The sequence below is a fragment of the Panulirus ornatus genome, chromosome 5 (assembly GCF_036320965.1).
Source record: "Panulirus ornatus isolate Po-2019 chromosome 5, ASM3632096v1, whole genome shotgun sequence".
Lineage (NCBI taxonomy): Eukaryota > Metazoa > Arthropoda > Malacostraca > Decapoda > Palinuridae > Panulirus > Panulirus ornatus.
The window spans coordinates 45,475,404-45,496,152 of record NC_092228.1 but is presented as its reverse complement, the minus strand read 5'-3'; the positions used below and the strand labels follow the sequence as shown (position 1 = coordinate 45,496,152).

The 20,749-nt window shown below is 43.4% G+C and overlaps 1 long non-coding RNA gene across 1 annotated transcript in view; it reads right to left on the bottom strand.

Annotated features, from left to right (window-relative positions):
• LOC139746905 (uncharacterized) overlaps positions 1–20,749 on the bottom strand; it is a 214,058-nt gene that overhangs the window by 108,953 nt on the left and 84,356 nt on the right. Inside the window, exon 2 of the long non-coding RNA XR_011712255.1 lies at positions 7,463–7,594. This is a non-coding gene — a long non-coding RNA (uncharacterized lncRNA). The remainder of the gene's footprint in view (positions 1–7,462; positions 7,595–20,749) is intronic.

The window sequence follows — 20,749 nt, the reverse complement described above, 5'->3', positions numbered from 1 at the left end:
TTAACAACGACACTGTATTTAACATGACACACGGGAGAGAATTTAACGTTAGTTTATCATGGGTTATTAACTTCAATGTTCCAGTAATGTTCTCTACGTTACAACCTTCAGGTTAATTATGGATGGATCTAGAAATGGTTGTGGAGGGGGGGGGCGTTCCTAGCGAACTTTGGCTGAGGTGTGGGATTGTGGTTGATGGGATTGTGGTTGTTGGGATTGTGGTGGTTGAAGGAATTGTGGTTGCTGAGACTGTGGTTGCTGGGATTGTGGTTGTTGGGTCTGTGGTTGCTGGGATTGTGGTTGTTGGGTCTGTGGTTGCTGGGATTGTGGTTGTTGGGTCTGTGGTTGCTGGGACTGTGGTTGCTGGGACTATGGTTGCTGTGATTGTGGTTGCTGGGATTGTGGTTGTTGGAACTGTGGTTGTTGGGACTGTGGTTGCTGGGAATTGTGGTTGCTGAGATTGTGGTTGTTGGGACTGTGGTTGCTGGGACTGTGGTTGCTGGGACTGTGGTTGCTGTGATTATGGTTGTTGGGATTATGGTTGCTGAGATTGTGGTTGTTGGGTCTGTGGTTGCTAGGGTTGTGGTTGCTGGCACTGTGGTTGTTGGGACTGTGGTTGCTGGGAATTGTGGTTGCTGAGAATAGTGGTCGTCGATTGTGGTTCCGTCAGTACTGACCTTAATGTTGTAAATGGTTATGGTTGCTGTGTCTCCGCTTGTTACTGGCGGTTTCTGAGGCTGTTGAGTTCCCTTCCTTGAACAACATACACGTCAGATGGGTCGAGAGACTAAACAACGATAAGACATATCAGTGTTCTTCCTCAGACACAGATAAGGAAAGGAGAACACGTCATATGTGGACTCCATCACGCTAAGGGACACACGCAAGTCGGCAGTTTATATTACAAAAAAAAATATATATACATCAATTTCGTCCTTAAATCGATGGTGTGGACAGCGTCTATTTCTTTACAGGTGTGTGGGGGACAGACTAACCCAGCTACGGAACGTAGAGCACGAGTAACTAAGTGTCAGGAGAGATGTGGGAATACCTCGACGGCAATATAGAAAAACAGATGAGGTTAACTTCTGACTGAAATTATTGCAGATCAAGTTAACAGTAAATAATACAATCTATAGGAAAGGGTTAATAGATCGGGTGGTACATATTTTGAAAATCCTTCTCCTTACGAATAAATGGGTCGTTAGAAATGGGTAATTACACAGAGACACACACACACACGCGCAGGTAATCAAGTTTGATGTATAACAATACATTCTCAACTCCAGAAGCGATTATCTAAGCCAACCCTTCGTGAATCAAACATTAAGAATATCCAACTAAATCTATATCGAAAAGACAACAGCCAATATCATAAGATACTGTATCTATGAACAAATAAACCATTGTTAACATTTCACATCTTGCAGTATGTGGTTTTAATCACGACACAAAATATGGCTCAGCTCCCCCTCCCCACCCCCCACCAGAGATATTCATTAAATTAACTTTTATCGTAAAACGATTCATTAAATTAATTTTTACAGAGGTTGTCTTTTTTATTAAGGAAACCCAAAACAACTAGACACGCTATTAAGGCCGGTGTAATGAGTGAAGGAATTGAAGCAAACGACAGACCGTTGTTTAGATATGTTGGGCTGACACGCGACGCCGGGGGCCTGGCCGGGCTGGGCTGGCGCGCGCGGCCACCGCTGCCAAACGTACGATCCATGTAAGAGAATTATACCTGAGCCCCACTAATGTCCTCTGACATGAGATGGATCGTATACAGTGATTTTACCATCGTCACTGTCTCGCCAACGGTAAATAATAATACTCCACCTGATATTATAAAAAAGAGGAATTTACCTTTTCTTTTTTTTCTCCTAAAATCAAAGTTTTTTTTTAATTACCAGCAAATATCAGGCTGGCGCATCCAAGATGGCGGTGGCGTTGTCTTGGAAATGTTCCTGTGCTGTTATGCATGACATATGCCGGCCCTTAGGGCGGTCATGCACGCCACAGTACCCATAAAACTGCGCTACTTCCACAGAATTGCATGGTGGCCGAGTGGCTGGACACACACACACACACACGGGTCGCTGGATCGAACCCTGGCTGTGGGGGGGTCTGGGTTATATGTGGCTACACGGGACGGAGGGAGAGAAAGGTGGAGGTGGGTGGGTGTGTGCTGGTTAGGTAGTAAAGCCAGGACACACACACACACACACACACACACACGGGTCGCTGGATCGAACCCTGGCTGTGGGGGGGTCTGGGTTATATGTGGCTACACGGGACGGAGGGAGAGAAAGGTGGAGGTGGGTGGGTGTGTGCTGGTTAGGTAGTAAAGCCAGGACACACACACACACACACCTCGGGCTTTAGGGGAGCCAATAACGTTACTGGATCGAGACACTGGAGGACGACGCTGTAGTGAAGACGAGGGATGTGGGGACCTGCAGGGTTTGTACAGACATGTGGGGGGAATTATGGCCATTAGGGAGCAAGCCAAGTGAATGTAGGGAGGTTACCAAGCCACGGGTTAAGGACGTGGGTAATCAATACATCCTCCCCCCACTGTCCTCGACATGGGTAACCGAGAAAGTGGGCTCTCGAGGACATAGGTAACCAATAAAGCGAGACGTCGAGGACTTGGGTAACCAATAAAGCGAGACGTCGAGGACATAGGTAACCAATAAAACCAACCATCGGGGACAATAGTAAGCAGTAAAGCCATAACAACATACCTAGGGAATAAAGTCAACAAAACCCGTGGATCACATGGGAATCCAATAAAGCTAAGCCGGTAAGACGCTACAATTAACTTTACCAGACCATCATACAAGGAGAGAGGAAAAAAATAAAGGTATTAGGACGAGGTAAAGTTACCTACAATGCCTTCTTAACGCTTGCAGTAATAGTTTCATAAATAGAAATAATTCTGAAACTTAGAAAAGCCTTTCCCAGGTCATGTTGAAGCAAAGGCCTCTGGTGGTTAGGTCAACACACCCAAAGGTCGTACCGTCGTGCTCAAGGGTCGTACCGTCGTGCTTAAATGTCATATCGTCGTGCTCAGGGGTCGTACCGTCGAGCTCAGGGGGTCGTATCGTCGTGCTCAAGGGTCGTGTCGTCGTATTCAAGGGTCGTACCGTCGTGGTCAAGGGTCGTACCATCGTGCTCAAGGGTCGTACTGTTGTGCTCAAGGTTCGTCCCGTCGTGCTCAAGGGTCGTACCGTTGTGCTTAAATGTCGTATCGTCATGTTCAAGGGTCGTACCGTCGTGTTCAAGGGTCGTAGCGTCGTGCTCAAGGGTCATACCGTCGTGTTCAAGGGTTGTACCGTCGTGTTCAAGGGTCGTACCGACGTGTTCAAGGGTCGTACCGTCGTGCTCAAGGGTCGTACCGTCGTGTTCAAGGGTCGCACCGTCGTGTTCAAGGGTCGTACCGTCGTGCTCAAGGGTCGTACCGTCGTGTTCAAGGGTCGTACCGTCGTGTTCAAGGGTCGCACCGTCGTGTTCAAGGGTCGTACCGTCGTGGTCAAGGGTCGTACCGTCGTCGTCAAGGGTCGTACCGTCGTGTTCAAGGGTCGTACCGTCGTGTTCAAGGGTCGTACCGTCGTGTTCAGAGGGTCAAAAGCACGACAATACAGGTTGTCATGAACGCTATTTGTCATACACTATAAACAAAAGCTGCAGTATTTGTTGTTTACTGTGTGTGTGTGTGTGTGTGTGTGTGTGTGTGTGTGTTTTCGGTGCATCAGAAATGAAAGCTAGAAAACAGATGTTCGTACAACGCATATTCCTTGTCTGTTCTGGCGCTACGTCACTCATGCGAGAAACGGCGAATGAATAAATAAATAATTAAATTATATATATATATATATATATATATATATATATATATATATATATATATATATATATATATATATATATATATATATATATTTCTATGAGTCCACGGGGAAAATGAAACACGAAAAGTTCCCAAGTGCACTTTCGTGTAATAATCACATCATCAGGGGAGACACAAGAGAGGAATATAACAGTCATTTGATATACATCGAAGAGACGAAGCTAGGACGCCATTTGGTAAACATGTGATTGTCCAAAACATATTCCTCTCTTGTGTCTCCCCTGATGATGTGATTATTACACGAAAGTGCACTTGGGAACTTTTCGTGTTTCATTTTCCCCGTGGACTCATAGGAATATCTTGATCACGCGCAAAATTGTGATCCTTTCCAATATATATATATATATATATATATATATATATATATATATATATATATATATATATATATATACAACTAGGGGAGCGCGTTTTCCTTTAAACGCTGTTTACTGGCTAAAACAACAAATTTTGTTTGTTGTTTATTGGGTAATTTAAAAGGTCTATTGACATAGTCCTACTTTCTCCCTGAAGATTATATATATATATATATATATATATATATATATATATATATATATATATATATATATATATATATATATATATATATATATATCATTGAAGAACTTGTGTGACATATGTATACTGTAAGACCAGTAGTATTAAACTGTTTACAAAAATCAGCTGTTACATAGGGTGCCAGGTGCACGATAATTACCTCATTAGCTACAGTATTCTCCATCGTATGTCACCTTTTTTTTTTACGTAAATGATGGAGGCCACTTAGTACGTAATTATTTCTGTGTATTTCCAAATTAATGACGTAGCAAGTGGTTGTTAAGCTGTCCGATATATGATAATTACACTTAACGAGGACTTATTCCTACACTCGCTGTACGCGGCGCAGTGAACGATATTAAATTCATTTCGTACGACATTTACTCTCTGTTAAGGATTTAATTAATTCCTACACTCGAAACTTAATAACCCTCCCATCTAATATGATTTTAATTCTCATCATTAACCCAACGATTAATCAGGTGTCACTCCTGTATAGTAAAGGGATTTCTATGAACTGTATAAAGCGTTTTATAAAATGTTTCATCAACTGTGAAGTGGCAGTGTAATGGATAAACTCCATTTAACATTATCTTACCTGGGTTTATTGCAGCATCTGAGCGTGCTACGTTGCCAAGTATGATATTAACAATTAAACTGAAATAGGAGTTGTCGACCGCTTCGTATTGTTGTCCAATGGCATATCAACAGCACCTGGTACGATATTTGTTTTAGTTTGTACGATATCCACTGTGTAGGGCCCATATTAATAGCACCTGCTACTGGATTTGTTTTAGTTGGTTTAAATTGATGGGCGCTGCTCGGAGCGCTGTATAGGCTGGCAGGAGCTAAAGTGTCATAATGCCACAGTCCATACCATACACGTCAAATAAAATATTGTGATTCATTTTCCCCTGATACGATATCAATTGTACTTTGCACGATCTCTGAGGTAAACACAGTAAGCTGTATCTTAAAAGTGTACGATAATTGCCGCATCATGCCCTACTCTACTGCCTCAGCCAGATCTCCTGCTTTTGTTTATGGTTGCTGTAATTCACTTATAATGACTCATTTGTAAAGAGATACTAAGATATCTCTTTTTTTACTTCGTGAAACAATTCATGCCTATCACGGTGTGACGTAGGGTTGCCGTATACGATAACTGCCGTTTGCGTACCGAGATGATGATTTTCTGAAGACGTTGTCATAAACAATACAAACTATTATCACCGATTTAACCATTCTCACACGATAGCCTCAACGATGACTGTTGTATCGTCACATTCATCAAGATATCGGTTGTTTAGACATCTGTTAAGCAACAGAAATACGGTCATTTGGGGTGTAATGCTACGAATAATCATACGTCACACGACAATCTTCTTACTGTGTACGACGGCTGGTGATTGGTTGAGATTTAGCTACAACTTCGTTAATGCGTTTAATACGTACGATAATTCTGATTTGTGAAGTATATCTGTAGTGTTATGTGCCAGATGTATAGGTTTTACAACCTTTCGTTTCTCGTTTACCTCTGTACGATAACTTGATCCACGGATCGGCAACGTCTATGTGCTGAAAGCGTAGAACAATCTAGTAGGTGCTCTGTGTCTACATTATGGCAAGCGCACTGTTGGTATGAAGGATCTTCGGGACATGTTGGAACGCCGTTTGTAGTGTTGTTGTGATGGGTGATGTCCAGACCGTCAAAAGAAGGTGACTCGTGTTTGTCTAGGGAGTGTGCCTTCTGGTGAGTATATACAGGATGGGGTTGAAAGGTGACTCATGTCTGTTAATGGAGTGTGGTTTCTGGTGAGTGTATACAGGATGGGGTTGAAAGGTGACTCATGTCTGTCAATGGAGTGTGCCTTCTGGTGAGTGTATACAGGATGGGGTTGAAAGGTGACTCATGTCTGTCAATGGAGTGTGCCTTCTGGTGAGTGTATACAGGATGGGGTTGAAAGGTGACTCATGTCTGTCAATGGAGTGTGCCTTCTGGCAAGTGTATACAGGAAGGGGTTGAAAGTTGACTCATGTCTGTCAATGGAGTGTGCCTTCTGGTGAGTATATACAGGATGGGGTTGAAAGGTGACTCATGTCTGTCAATGGAGTGTGGCTTCTGTTGGATGTATAACGGATGGGGTTAAGCTTACGACTAATTTGGGAAGGTGGATGTTTATTGCATGTCAGGTTATTTCAGCGTAATCTGTTTTGTCAGTGTAATATATGTTAAGGCTTTGGGGATCTGTAAGTACAAGATATTAAAGTGTGAGGCAAATGGAAAGTTTTCAATTCTATTAGGGGGTTGGTGGTTAGCCATGGAGTGGTTTGGGTGTGAGGGGATCTAGTGTTTTTGCCAAGAATGCAACGGCAAGCATGTTGAGTTAGGACTGTACAGGGAGAAGATCAGTCTCACTGTGTTAAGTGCTGAGTGTTTATCATTGCTAGGCAGCCAGTGATTGTTCTGAGTGCTCCCATTTGTGAGTTTTGCACTAGTGTTATATTTACTTTTGAGAGGCAGAGGACCAGGGAGAGTGAGGCATAGGTTAGAGTGGAGCGGATCAATTGTTTGGATAGGATGTTAAGGGATTCTTTTATCCAACATGAAACAAATATTCTTGATAAAAGAAAAAGAAAAATCATCTGCATAAATAAAATTTATAACCAATTGTATTTGTCCTGCCATAGAGGGCTTAACAACACATCATACATCACTTCCTGGCCCACCTATGTGGACATGTACGGTACATGTACACATTACTGCTATTTGGCATTCATTTAACAACTCCCCCAGGGCTATCAACTCAGCCCCAGCTCCAAGCAAGTCTTCATCTCCACCACAAAGCCAACACAACACAACACAAGACTCACAACCCAAGCCATATAACTCCCGCTAACCATACGTGACATCCAGACTAACCATCCTCAGTTTCAACAGGGTTGTTCCCTCAGTCGAACTAATAAAACATCCACTGCTGACATTATCCCATGATATTGTCTTACCTGACATATGGAAGAGGTGATCCGGTGGCCTGAGTCTGGGCTAATGATGACACAGCAGTTAACCATCCACAATCATGTATATCATTAACATGTCTGCCAGTTAAGCCAGCTCGTTTCCCTCATCAATGTAACCTGGAGATAGAGAAAGGGATAATCAATCACTATATAAACATATATATATATATATATATATATATATATATATATATATATATATATATATATATATATATATATATATATTGGAAAGGATCACAACTTTGCGCGTGATCAAGATATTCCTATGAGTCCACGGGAAAAATGAAACACGAAAAGTTCCCAAGTGCACTTTCGTGTAATAATCACATCATCAGGGGAGACATCGTCTCTTCCATGTATATCAACTGACTTATATTTCTCTCTTGTGTCTCCCCTGATGATGCGATTATGACACGAAAGTGCACTTGGGAACTTTTCGTGTTTCATTTTGCTCGTGGACTCGTAGGAATATATATATATATATATATATATATATATATATATATATATATATATATATATATATATATATATATATATAAACTTTTCACATAAAAAAACACCATTTACTGACAACGCCAACACCACTTTATACCATCCATACATTTTTCTATCTCCAAAAATGTCATAGAACCAAATGTAACAATTACGTGAACTGCCACTGTTTGATTACATTGTGTAAACAGTTGAGCACCCGGGAGTGAAACTTGTATAATAAAAGAGAGGTTTAATATTTAATGATATTTTCTTGCTGCAAACAGCCAATCTGTACAGAAAATAAAGTACAATGATTTCTGCTTACTTAAAGGTGCATTAATTCACAAAATCTTACTTAATATAAGAATAATTCAGCTTCAAAGAAATAGCTTTATCACCTTCAAAAGAAAACATTTAAGTGGCAAATAAAAACTTCAACCGAACCAAAATGGCTTATCATTCACAAAATATTATCAAAACAAGGCAAAATAACATTTCAGATTACGAATAAATAATCAAATATGGCTGATTACTTCCACAGAGTAGAAAGTTAGAATGGTAAAAAAAAATGATCCACTTTGGGTATATCACCTAAATCAATTTAGCAAAGGAACACTTGGGATTAAAAAAACTGCCCATCACTTCATATTAAAAGCTACTTTATATTTCATATCAAGAGGAAATTTGTAATTAACGCACACATCCCATTACAATTTACTATCTCAATAAGCAAAACAGCAATTCCAATTATGAAAATGGCTTTGTGTCGCAAAATTAAGTGTAAAATCTCTAATATCCCATTAATTATATATATATATATATATATATATATATATATATATATATATATATATATATATATATATATATTTTTTTTTTTTTTTTTTTTTTTTTATACTTTGTCGCTGTCTCCCGCGTTTGCGAGGTAGCGCAAGGAAACAGACGAAAGAAATGGCCCAACCCCCCCCATACACATGTACATACACACGTCCACACACGCAAATATACATACCTACACAGCTTTCCATGGTTTACCCCGGACGCTTCACATGCCTTGATTCAATCCACTGACAGCACGTCAACCCCTGTATACCACATCGCTCCAATTCACTCTATTCCTTGCCCTCCTTTCACCCTCCTGCATGTTCAGGCCCCGATCACACAAAATCCTTTTCACTCCATCTTTCCACCTCCAATTTGGTCTCCCTCTTCTCCTCGTTCCCTCCACCTCCGACACATATATCCTCTTGGTCAATCTTTCCTCACTCATTCTCTCCATGTGCCCAAACCATTTCAAAACACCCTCTTCTGCTCTCTCAACCACGCTCTTTTTATTTCCATACATCTCTCTTACCCTTACGTTACTTACTCGATCAAACCACCTCACACCACACATTGTCCTCAAACATCTCATTTCCAGCACATCCATCCTCCTGCGCACAACTCTATCCATAGCCCACGCCTCGCAACCATACAACATTGTTGGAACTACTATTCCTTCAAACATACCCATTTTTGCTTTCCGGTATAATGTTCTCGACTTCCACACATTTTTCAAGGCTCCCAAAATTTTTGCCCCCTCCCCCACCCTATGATCCACTTCCGCTTCCATGGTTCCATCCGCTGACAGATCCACTCCCAGATATCTAAAACACTTCACTTCCTCCAGTTTTTCACCATTCAAACTCACCTCCCAATTGACTTGACCCTCAACCCTACTGTACCTAATAACCTTGCTCTTATTCACATTTACTCTTAACTTTCTTCTTCCACACACTTTACCAAACTCCGTCACCAGCTTCTGCAGTTTCTCACATGAATCCGCCACCAGCGCTGTATCATCAGCGAACAACAACTGACTCACTTCCCAAGCTCTCTCATCCCCAACAGACTTCATACTTGCCCCTCTTTCCAAGACTCTTGCATTTACCTCCCTAACAACCCCATCCATAAACAAATTAAACAACCATGGAGACATCACACACCCCTGCCGCAAACCTACATTCACTGAGAACCAATCACTTTCCTCTCTTCCTACACGTACACATGCCTTACATCCTCGATAAAAACTTTTCACTGCTTCTAACAACTTGCCTCCCACACCATATATTCTTAATACCTTCCACAGAGCATCTCTATCAACTCTATCATATGCCTTCTCCAGATCCATAAATGCTACATACAAATCCATTTGCTTTTCTAAGTATTTCTCACATACATTCTTCAAAGCAAACACCTGATCCACACATCCTCTACCACTTCTGAAACCACACTGCTCTTCCCCAATCTGATGCTCTGGTGATGTGAGAAGGAGATGGAATGAGTATTTTGAAGGTTTGTTGAATGTGTCTGATGACAGAGTGGCAGATATAGGGTGTTTGGGTCGAGGTGGTGTGCAAAGTGAGAGGGTTAGGGAAAATGATTTGGTAAACAGAGAAGAGGTAGTAAAAGCTTTGCGGAAGATGAAAGCCGGCAAGGCAGCAGGTTTGGATGGCATTGCAGTGGAATTTATTAAAAAAGGGGGTGACTGTATTGTTGACTGGTTGGTAAGGTTATTTAATGTATGTATGATTCATGGTGAGGTGCCTGAGGATTGGCGGAATGCGTGCATAGTGCCATTGTACAAAGGCAAAGGGGATAAGAGTGAGTGTTCAAATTACAGAGGTATAAGTTTGTTGAGTATTCCTGGTAAATTATATGGGAGGGTATTGATATATATATATATATATATATATATATATATATATATATATATATATATATATATATATATATATATATATATATATATGACATGGATTACGTATTCGTACTACAAATGACTACAATGCTGTAGGTAATCTAATGTAATTATTTAGAAAACCACCATATAAAGGTAATTACGTAATCTCTGAGTACCAATTAGTGGAAAACACAATCAAGTGTTCTTAGAAGCCTCGTAGACTATAGGGGGGGAGTGGGGAGTCATATATAAGACACATGGAAAAATTACATTGCTATATTACATTTATATTACATTAAACGATGTGCAGAGGAGGAGAAAAGTAAAGTAATCCTCACACGAGGCAACGTTATGGAAGAGAACCGATATTATTTTACGAGGAAAATGATGATGACGAAAGATGAAAGGACGAAAGATGAAAGAATTGTAGATGAAAGTCGAAAGATGAAAGAATTATATAGAGTGTATGAAGAACACTTCTGTCTTTCCTGATTTTGGTGAAAACTTCAAATGCGAAGGTGGAGCCCATCCTCACACGTGACTGTGACACATATGTACATGTGGCAAGCCTGGTTGGTACCCTTGGAAGCAAGTTACCAGTTCGCCATTTTCTGTTCGGTGTCGCTTAGTACGGACATTTCAAGTCTTTCTCGCGAGAGACCAACACATGTGTCGACTGAACGTATGCCAGGTGGACGAACAGACCCTATGCGGTCCAATGTTTATACACACACATCCACAATATCCCTGAACCTATCAAATACCTGCTGAGGGTTGACAGCTAATTACGGTATCACGTTTTCTGTCATGACACGATAGTGTCATACATAAAGATTACTGTGGTGTCCTATACTACGTGGTCAATCACTGTCATCCTACTCACGTATACAAGAAGACATTAAGTCGATTCTGACAGCCACACATAGGCACAGATCAATCTTGTGTCGTGTTTAATGAGTCTGTTTATTTACGTATGGAGGGAAACCGAACCTTCAAATCAATCTGGTATAACAACCAGCCCCATCTAATCACCAGTTGAGTCTCACTAATCATCGTACAAGAAGAGGGAAGATAATTACTTGTGTCTTATAATGATACGTATGTTGTTGAATGCGTGGTTATAAAAAAAAAACACTTGGGGTCATTACAGTTAAGTGGACGTATTCAAAGCATTACAGACGCCGTCTCTCCGTCAATACTGACCTACGCAGGTGTTGGAAACCATTAACTGCTTGGGGTAATCACTTACCACATCATTAACACTCGAGGAAACAAAGAGTTTAAAATGATCAACTCAGACACGTAATCACCTACTTCCGCCATCTTTCTTGTTTACGTTTTGGCGCTGCGGTCGCATTCATTAGAGAAAAAAAAAAATCTAATTTGTGTGAACGCCCCTTTACTTCAAATTATTTCAAGAATATATATATATATATATATATATATATATATATATATATATATATATATATATATATATATATATATATATTTGTGTAAAATAACCTTTAGCAAAATCATGTCTTTGTTAAGACTAAGTTTGTGTGAACACGAATGATCATACGTCACTACTGTGTATGCCTGGCTACCAACCCCCTTCCCCCCTACCCTCCCCCCAAAAAGGCTTTCTTTTCCTCCCCCCCTTTTTTTCACCCCCCCCCCTTATCCTCACTCCCGCCAGAGAGGGAGGTGGAGCGACGCAGACAGCCTAGAGAGAGAGAGAGAGAGAGAGAGAGAGAGAGAGAGAGAGAGAGAGAGAGAGAGAGAGAGAGGCAGGCGGGTGGGGAACAGAGCATTTTATTGATTTCACTTCAACACTCGCACTTTTATGGAAGGACATATTTATTAAGAGAGCGAGGATCGCCCGCCATGCAACTTGGCCAGACCCCCCGACCCCTCTCCTCTCCCCTTCTCTCCCCAGTCTGGCCATCTACCCTCCCCTCCTCCCCCCAGTCTGGCCATCTACCCTCCCCTCCCCAGTCTGGCCATCTACCCTCCCCTCCCTAGTCTGGCCATCTACCCTCCCCTCCCCTCCCCAGTCTGGCCATCTCCCCTCCCCTCTCCCCCCAGTCTGGCCATCTACCCTACCCTCCCCAGTCTGGCCATCTCCCCTCCCCTCTCCCCCCAGTCTGGCCATCTACCCTACCCTCCCCAGTCTGGCCATCTACCCTCCCTTCCCCAGTCTGGCCATCTCCCCTCCCCTCCCCTCCCCAGTCTGGCCATCTACCCCGTGTCTGGCTCTCTTAAACACAATCGACGGATGATTTCCCCTACATCGGATCAGTCCACCTGTTTATATCCGCCTCAAAACAGATCCTACTACCATGGTGGCCATGTCCCTCATAGTGAGCCTCTCCGAGAGCGGAGGAAATGTGCTAAATGTAAGCGGCTTTTTTGAGAGAGAGAGAGAGAGAGAGAGAGAGAGAGAGAGAGAGAGAGAGAGAGAGAGAGAGAGAGAGAGAGAGAGAGAGAGCGGGAAAGCGCTTGATGACGTAGCGTCGTACCAGCATCTTCTATTGTCTCTCTCTCTCTCTCTGGCGAGAGCCATGGGAAAGTTCCCCAGCTCCTGTACGGAGCGTTTCAGAGATGAAATAATGTCTAACGATCGAACTACCGGAATGTTTACATGTAATTGCCACTCAGTAATGTCCTTCTCCAGTCACAATACGAGCGACAATTGAGGTAAGTGTAGGAGAAGTTAGCTCAGTGGGGGAACCATTATGTTCCAATACTATACGACCGTCTTCGTGTTTATATAAAGTCTTATAATCTATTGCAGTAGCTAAGTTGTTTAGAAAATAACTGAACATGAATTATTATAATTATCATTATGATTATATTCATATTATCATTATTATCTTAATTATCATGATCATTTCTATTATCAATTATTATTATAATTATTATTATTATTATTATTATAATTATTATTATTATTATTATCATTATTATCATTATTATTATTATTATTATTATTATTATCATTATTATTATTATTATTATATCATTATCATTATTAATATTATTATCATTATTATCATCCTTATTATAATTACGAAAATAAAATAGAATAATACAGTAACATTAATAATAATAATAATAATAATAATAATAATAATAATAATAATAATAATAATAATAATAATAATAAAACAATAATAATAATAATAATAATAATAATAATAATAATAATAATAATAATAACATAATAATAATCGGGGATAATCAGATGACGATTATAATAATATGAGATTACAGTCCGCCATCTCCCCACCCCAACCCCTTAGCTCCCCGTTCTCCGCCTCCCCCGCCCCTGGGGAGAAACTGGGCCTTGATACGGTCGGCAGTGACCTCCTGGGGAGAGCAATTACTGGGGGGGAGGGGAGGCGAGGGGAGAGGGGGAGAGGAGGAGAGGGGAGTCGCTTAACGGAGTCCAGACAATACCAGACCGGCGCCGTCTGGGGAGAGAGAGAGAGAGAGAGAGAGAGAGAGAGAGAGAGAGAGAGAGAGAGAGAGAGAGAGAGAGAGAGAGAGAGATAGAGAGAGAGAGAGACAGAGAGAGAGAGAGAGAGAGAGACAGAGAGACAGATCTAGACTGAGACAGACAGACAGAGAAAGACACAGACAGACAGACACAGACAGACAGAGAAAGACACAGACAGACAGAGACAGACACAGACAGACAGACAGAGACAGACAGACAGACAGAGACAGAGGGAGAGACAGACACAGACAGACAGAGATAGACGTAGACAGACAGACAGAGACAGACACAGACAGACAGACGGAGACGGCGAGACAGAGACAGAGAGACAGACACAGACAAATAGAGACAGACACAGACAGACAGATACAGAGGGAGAGACAGACACAGACAGACAGACACAGACAGACAGATACAGAGGGGGAGACAGACACAGACAGACAGATACAGAGGGGGAGACAGACACAGACAGACAGATACAGACAGACAGATACAGAGGGAGAGACAGACACAGACAGACAGACACAGACAGACAGATACAGAGGGAGAGACAGACACAGACAGACAGATACAGAGGGAGAGACAGACACAGACAGACAGATACAGAGGGAGAGACAGACACAGACAGACAGATACAGACAGACAGATACAGAGGGGGAGACAGACACAGACAGACAGACACAGACAGACAGATACAGAGGGAGAGACAGACACAGACAGACAGACACAGACAGACAGACACAGAGGGAGAGACAGACACAAACAGACAGACACAGACAGACAGATACAGAAGGAGAGACAGACACAGACAGACAGATACAGAAGGAGAGACAGACACAGACAGACAGGGGAGACAGACACAGACAGACAGACACAGACAGACAGATACAGAGGGGGAGACAGACACAGACAGACAGATACAGAGGGGAGACAGACACAGACAGACAGACACAGACAGACAGATACAGAGGGGGAGACAGACACAGACAGACAGACACAGACAGACAGATACAGAGGGGGAGACAGACACAGACAGACAGATACAGAGGGGGAGACAGACACAGACAGACAGACACAGACAGACAGATACAGAGGGGAGACAGACACAGACAGACAGACAGATACAGAGGGGAGAGACAGACACAGACAGACAGACACAGACACAGATACAGAGGGGGAGACAGACACAGACAGACACGACAGACAGACAGAGACAGACAGACGCGGTCTTCCCAGTGATTACGACTCCGGTCAACCGGACCTTCGATAATCAAGATGCCGGTTAACGGAATTCCGGATAATCGAGAGCTCTTGTTAACCGGACACGGTTTAATCAACCACGGTCGGGTAAACGACATTCTGTGGCACCGCGTCTCGGGGATAGTGAGGGGTCGTTAACCGGAAGCCTCGTTAAACGGAAGCCTCGTTAAACGGAAGCCTCGTTGGATAGGATCCTCGTTGACCCAAGTTATATAGTTAAACGGATATCTGCTTTCTGCTCGTTCATCGTTAAACCGATACAGAAACCCACGTTAAACCCGACCCTCGTTGAACCAAAATCTTCTTTAAAACCAGATCTACGTTGAACAATAAAATATCCTCATTAACTGATCCTCGCTGAACCAAAATCATCTCTACGAACCAAACTACCCCCTCCCCCCCTTCCCCTCCCTCGTTGAACACCTAATACCCCTGACTTTAAACCTGACCCCATCCTTGAAAAAAAAGGCCTAAACGCTCGTTTAACCTGAGCCTCGTTAAGCACGACCTCTCCACACCCCCAAAGCCGTTAAACACCCTAAAAACCTTTCCTATAAACATAAAACCTGACCCCCCCCCCCCCCCAATCTTTTAGGCAAAAAAAAAAAAAAATAAAAATCTAAACGCTCGTTTACCCTGAGCCTCGTTGAACGTGGGACGACTTGCCCCCCACCCCCTCCCCCCCTCCCCCTCCCCTTCCCCTTCCCCTTACCTAATTCCCATGTTCGCCGTTTCAGCCCAAATTACGTGTTCGGGGAACTTGCAAATAAATTATTTATTTCTTTTTTTTTTTTAAAGGCCCCGTAACGATGATGATGATGATGATGATGATGATGATGGCAGATAATGAAATTGGTTTTGAGACTAGAGGAAAATACCTTCGCGAAGGTCGGGGGCCCCCCCAGCCACGAGACCCCCCCTCCCCCTCTCCCACGCTTTTCACAACCCCCCCAGCGAAAATAGCGACGATTAAAAGTTAATTGGCAACTGGCTAGGGGTAAAAGGGGGGGGGGGAGGGGGGGGTAGTGCACTATGACGGGGTGTAAGGGGAAGGAAAGGGGGGTGGAGGAGGGAGGGGGGGGAGTACAAGTTTCCCCGTCTCTGCAGACAGGGGAAGTTTCGTCTGTCTCTGTCCGTCTGTAAGGAGAGGGAAGTTTCGTCTCTGGTTCTGTTTAGAAACTTTGACGTCTTGTTTCAAGGTCAAGTTTCACGTCCCCTTACGAAGGTCGTCAAGTTTCACGTCCCTTTATAAAGGTGGTCAAGTTTCACGTCCCTTTATAAAGGTGGTCAAGTTTCACGTCCCTTTATAAAGGTGAAGGTCAAGTTTCACGTCCCTTTATAAAGGTGGTCAAGTTTCACGTCCCTTTATAAAGGTGAAGGTCAAGTTTCACGTCCCTTTATAAAGGTGAAGGTCAAGTTTCACGTCCCTTTATAAAGGTGAAGGTCAAGTTTCACGTCCCTTTATAAAGGTGAAGGTCAAGTTTCACGTCCCTTTATAAAGGTGAAGGTCAAGTTTCACGTCCCTTTATAAAGGTGAAGGTCAAGTTTCACGTCCCTTTATAAAGGTGAAGGTCAAGTTTCACGTCCCTTTATAAAGGTGAAGGTCAAGTTTCACGTCCCTTTATAAAGGTGAAGGTCAAGTTTCACGTCCCTTTATAAAGGTCAAGTTTCAAGTCCCTTTATAAAGGTGAAGGTCAAGTTTCACGTCCCTTTATAAAGGTGAAGGTCAAGTTTCACGTCCCTTTATAAAGGTGAAGGTCACGTTTCACGTCCCTTTATAAAGGTGAAGGTCAAGTTTCACGTCCCTTTATAAAGGTGAAGGTCAAGTTTCACGTCCCTTTATAAAGGTGAAGGTCAAGTTTCACGTCCCTTTATAAAGGTGAAGGTCAAGTTTCACGTCCCTTTATAAAGGTGAAGGTCAAGTTTCACGTCCCTTTATAAAGGTCAAGTTTCACGTCCCTTTATAAAGGTGAAGGTCAAGTTTCACGTCCCTTTATAAAGGTCAAGTTTCATGTGTCTTTGTTAAGGTCAAGTTTCACCTCACTTTATAAAGGTACGACCCCCCCCTCCCCCCCACCCTGTAAAACCTGCAGAATGTAAACATGACCAGAGAACATGTCCCCCCCCCCTTCCTCTTGTTATCCCACAAGTGTAAATGAAACACCCCCCCCCCCCCCGCACCTCTCCTCCCCCTGTAAAACCCATTAGCGTAAACAAAACACAAGGTAACAAACCCCCCCCCCCCACCGCAAAGGCTTTCCCCTAACCCCCAGTTCAAGAAAAACAACGCCCCCCCCTCCTCAATCCATTTCCATAAAGACGACCCCTCTTCTTCCCCCACAGCAAAAGTAAAGCGAACCTACCTACCCCCCCCTATTCAAGTCTCTTACCTTCCCCCAGTACAAACCATCCCCTTATCAAGTCTCCTACCTTCCCCCAGTACAAACAACCCCCCCTTTATCAAGTCTCCTACCTTCCCCAGTACAAACAACCCCCCCTTATCAAGTCTCCTACCTTCCCCAGTACAAACAACCCCCCCTTATCAAGTCTCCTACCTTCCCCCAGTACAAACAACCCCCCCTTTAAAGTCTCCCACCTTCCCCCAGTACAAACAACCCCCCCTTTAAAGTCTCCCACCTTCCCCCAGTACAAACAACCCCCCCTTTAAAGTCTCCCACCTTCCCCCAGTACAAACAACCCCCCCTTTAAAGTCTCCCACCTTCCCCCAGTACAAACAACCCCCCCTTTAAAGTCTCCCACCTTCCCCCAGTACAAACAACCCCCCCTTTAAAGTCTCCCACCTTCCCCCAGTACAAACAACCCCCCCTTTAAAGTCTCCCACCTTCCCCTAGTACAAACAACCCCCCCTTATCAAGTCTCCTACCTTCCCCAGTACAAACAACCCCCCCTTTAAAGTCTCCCACCTTCCCCCAGTACAAACAACCCCCCCTTTAAAGTCTCCCACCTTCCCCAGTACAAACAACCCCCCCTTTAAAGTCTCCCACCTTCCCCCAGTACAAACAACCCACCTTCCCCCAGTACAAACAACCCCCCCCTTTAAAGTCTCCCACCTTCCCCCAGTACAAACAACCCCCCCTTATCAAGTCTCCTACCTTCCCCCAGTACAAACAACCCCCTCCCCCCCTTTTTAAAGTCTCCCATCTTCCCCAGGAACAAACAACCCCCTTTTAAAGTCTCCCACCTCCCTCCCTCCCCTCCCCCAGTACAAAGAACCCCCCTTTAAAGTCTCCCACCTCCCTCCCTCCCCTCCCCCAGTACAAAGAACCCCCCTTTAAAGTCTCCCCCCTACCTCCCCCCTCCCCCAGTACAAAGAACCCCCCCTTTAAAGTCTCCCCCTTACCTCTCCCCCTCTCCCCCAGTACAAATAAAACCATCCCCCCCCCGTCCCCCGTCCGTTGTAAATAAGACGTAATATAAGATTTACGCGGGAGACGCATATAACGTATGGCTTTGATTTGCCGCCGGGAGGCGCTGACCAGGCAGTCTAATGCGCCCCTCACGGTCGATAATCCCGCCATTTGCATGCTGACTTCACCCTTACCAGACGTAGCTTGATATAACGGTGGGGGAGGGGAAGGGGGGGGGCTTAGCCTGGGATGCAGACAGTGTTACTGATGCGAGAGAGAGAGAGAGAGAGAGAGAGAGAGAGAGAGAGAGAGAGAGAGTTGGGGGGGTGGTGTGCGCCCCCCCCCCAACCCCCCTCCAAGACATAACGAGCACATTACTCTAAAATTGGACGTATCTTCCCCTTGTTTTATACACGTTGGAGGAGGGAGGGGAAAAAAAAGAGGGGGAGGAGGCCCGAAAGAAGAAGAGAAACACGATCCAGACATGTCTGGCATGGGAAGCGATCTCTTGAGGCTATTCTACAACATCAGCTTTTGTGATGTATTCTCTCTCGTGTTCGCCCAGAGATATCGCTCCGTATATATATATATATCTTTCATCACATCTCAGAAATAACCCATCTATATTACTACAGAAGATACATATATCTATATATATATATATATATATAGAGAGAGAGAGAGAGAGAGAGACGAACAAAGTGCACAGAAACGCGCACGTTCATAGAACATACAAACCTCCAACAGCCAGGATCGAACCCGGGACCCCTGTGCCACAGGCGGCAATGCTAACCGCTAGGCTATGGGCCTGGCTAATAAGAAATAACTATTCAAATAGTATGTACTCGAATACCCTTCGTCTCACATTGGTGAGCAACGGGGTCTACACCGGTCATTTCCCAATAGGCGCACATAGCCAGCAGATAGCATTTTACCGAAACTAACTGTACAACGCGGAAGTATAAGAACACGAACATAATGCATAGAAACGTGTGTGTGTGTGTGTGTGTGTGTGTGTGTGTGTGTGTGTGTGACTCGACAAGCACTGATTAAACGCTATCCCAACACAACCTTAAACTACACATCCCACCTGATAATAGATCTATCTGAAGCTACACTCCCCAGACCTGGACGAGTCACACTTTCTCCTCTGCCCTCTGGATAAGACCAGTCTTTGCAACACTTATTTAGCGCATCGCAAGATCCGTCATGCCCAAGACGCAACTAGAAGGCGCTCTTTGGGCAGGAGGGCAGCGCCAAGAACAGGCGAGGAATGGCTTCATTCGCTCACACTCATTCTCCCAGCTGTCATGTGTAATGCACCGAAACCACAGCTCCCTATCCCCCATCAGGCCCTACACACCTTTCCATTGGCTTACCCTGATCGTTTTATATACCCACTGACGGCACGACCCTCCCTCTATACCATGTCGGTCTAATCTATGGTATCCCGTGCACGCCTCTCAACCTCCTGCATGTTCAGGACCCGATATCCCATGGATTTCATCACGCCATCGTTCAATCTCCTAACCGATCTTTCCCAACCCTTTGCTCCCTCAACTTGCAACACGTACACCTACTCTCCCATACACCTTACCACATACGCTCAACAGACTCACTTCTCTGTAATTCGAACCTTTGCTTTTCTTCTTGCCTTCATGTGAGGAAAAATGCATTATATATATATATATATATATATATATATATATATATATATATATATATATACATATCTCAGATACCTACGTAAATTCTTCAAGTGTTACTGAAGCCAATGTCACCCGTAAAACTACCAAGAGACCACAGGACCACAAACGTATCCTCTTTTAAAATCGTTCTGAACATATCTCAAAAATCCACAACAAAGATCCCAATAAAGAAGGTGTTTACAACTTACTGAAGAATGACTTTTAAAAAATATACATATAAAAAGGATATATGTATTTCTCGTATTGGGA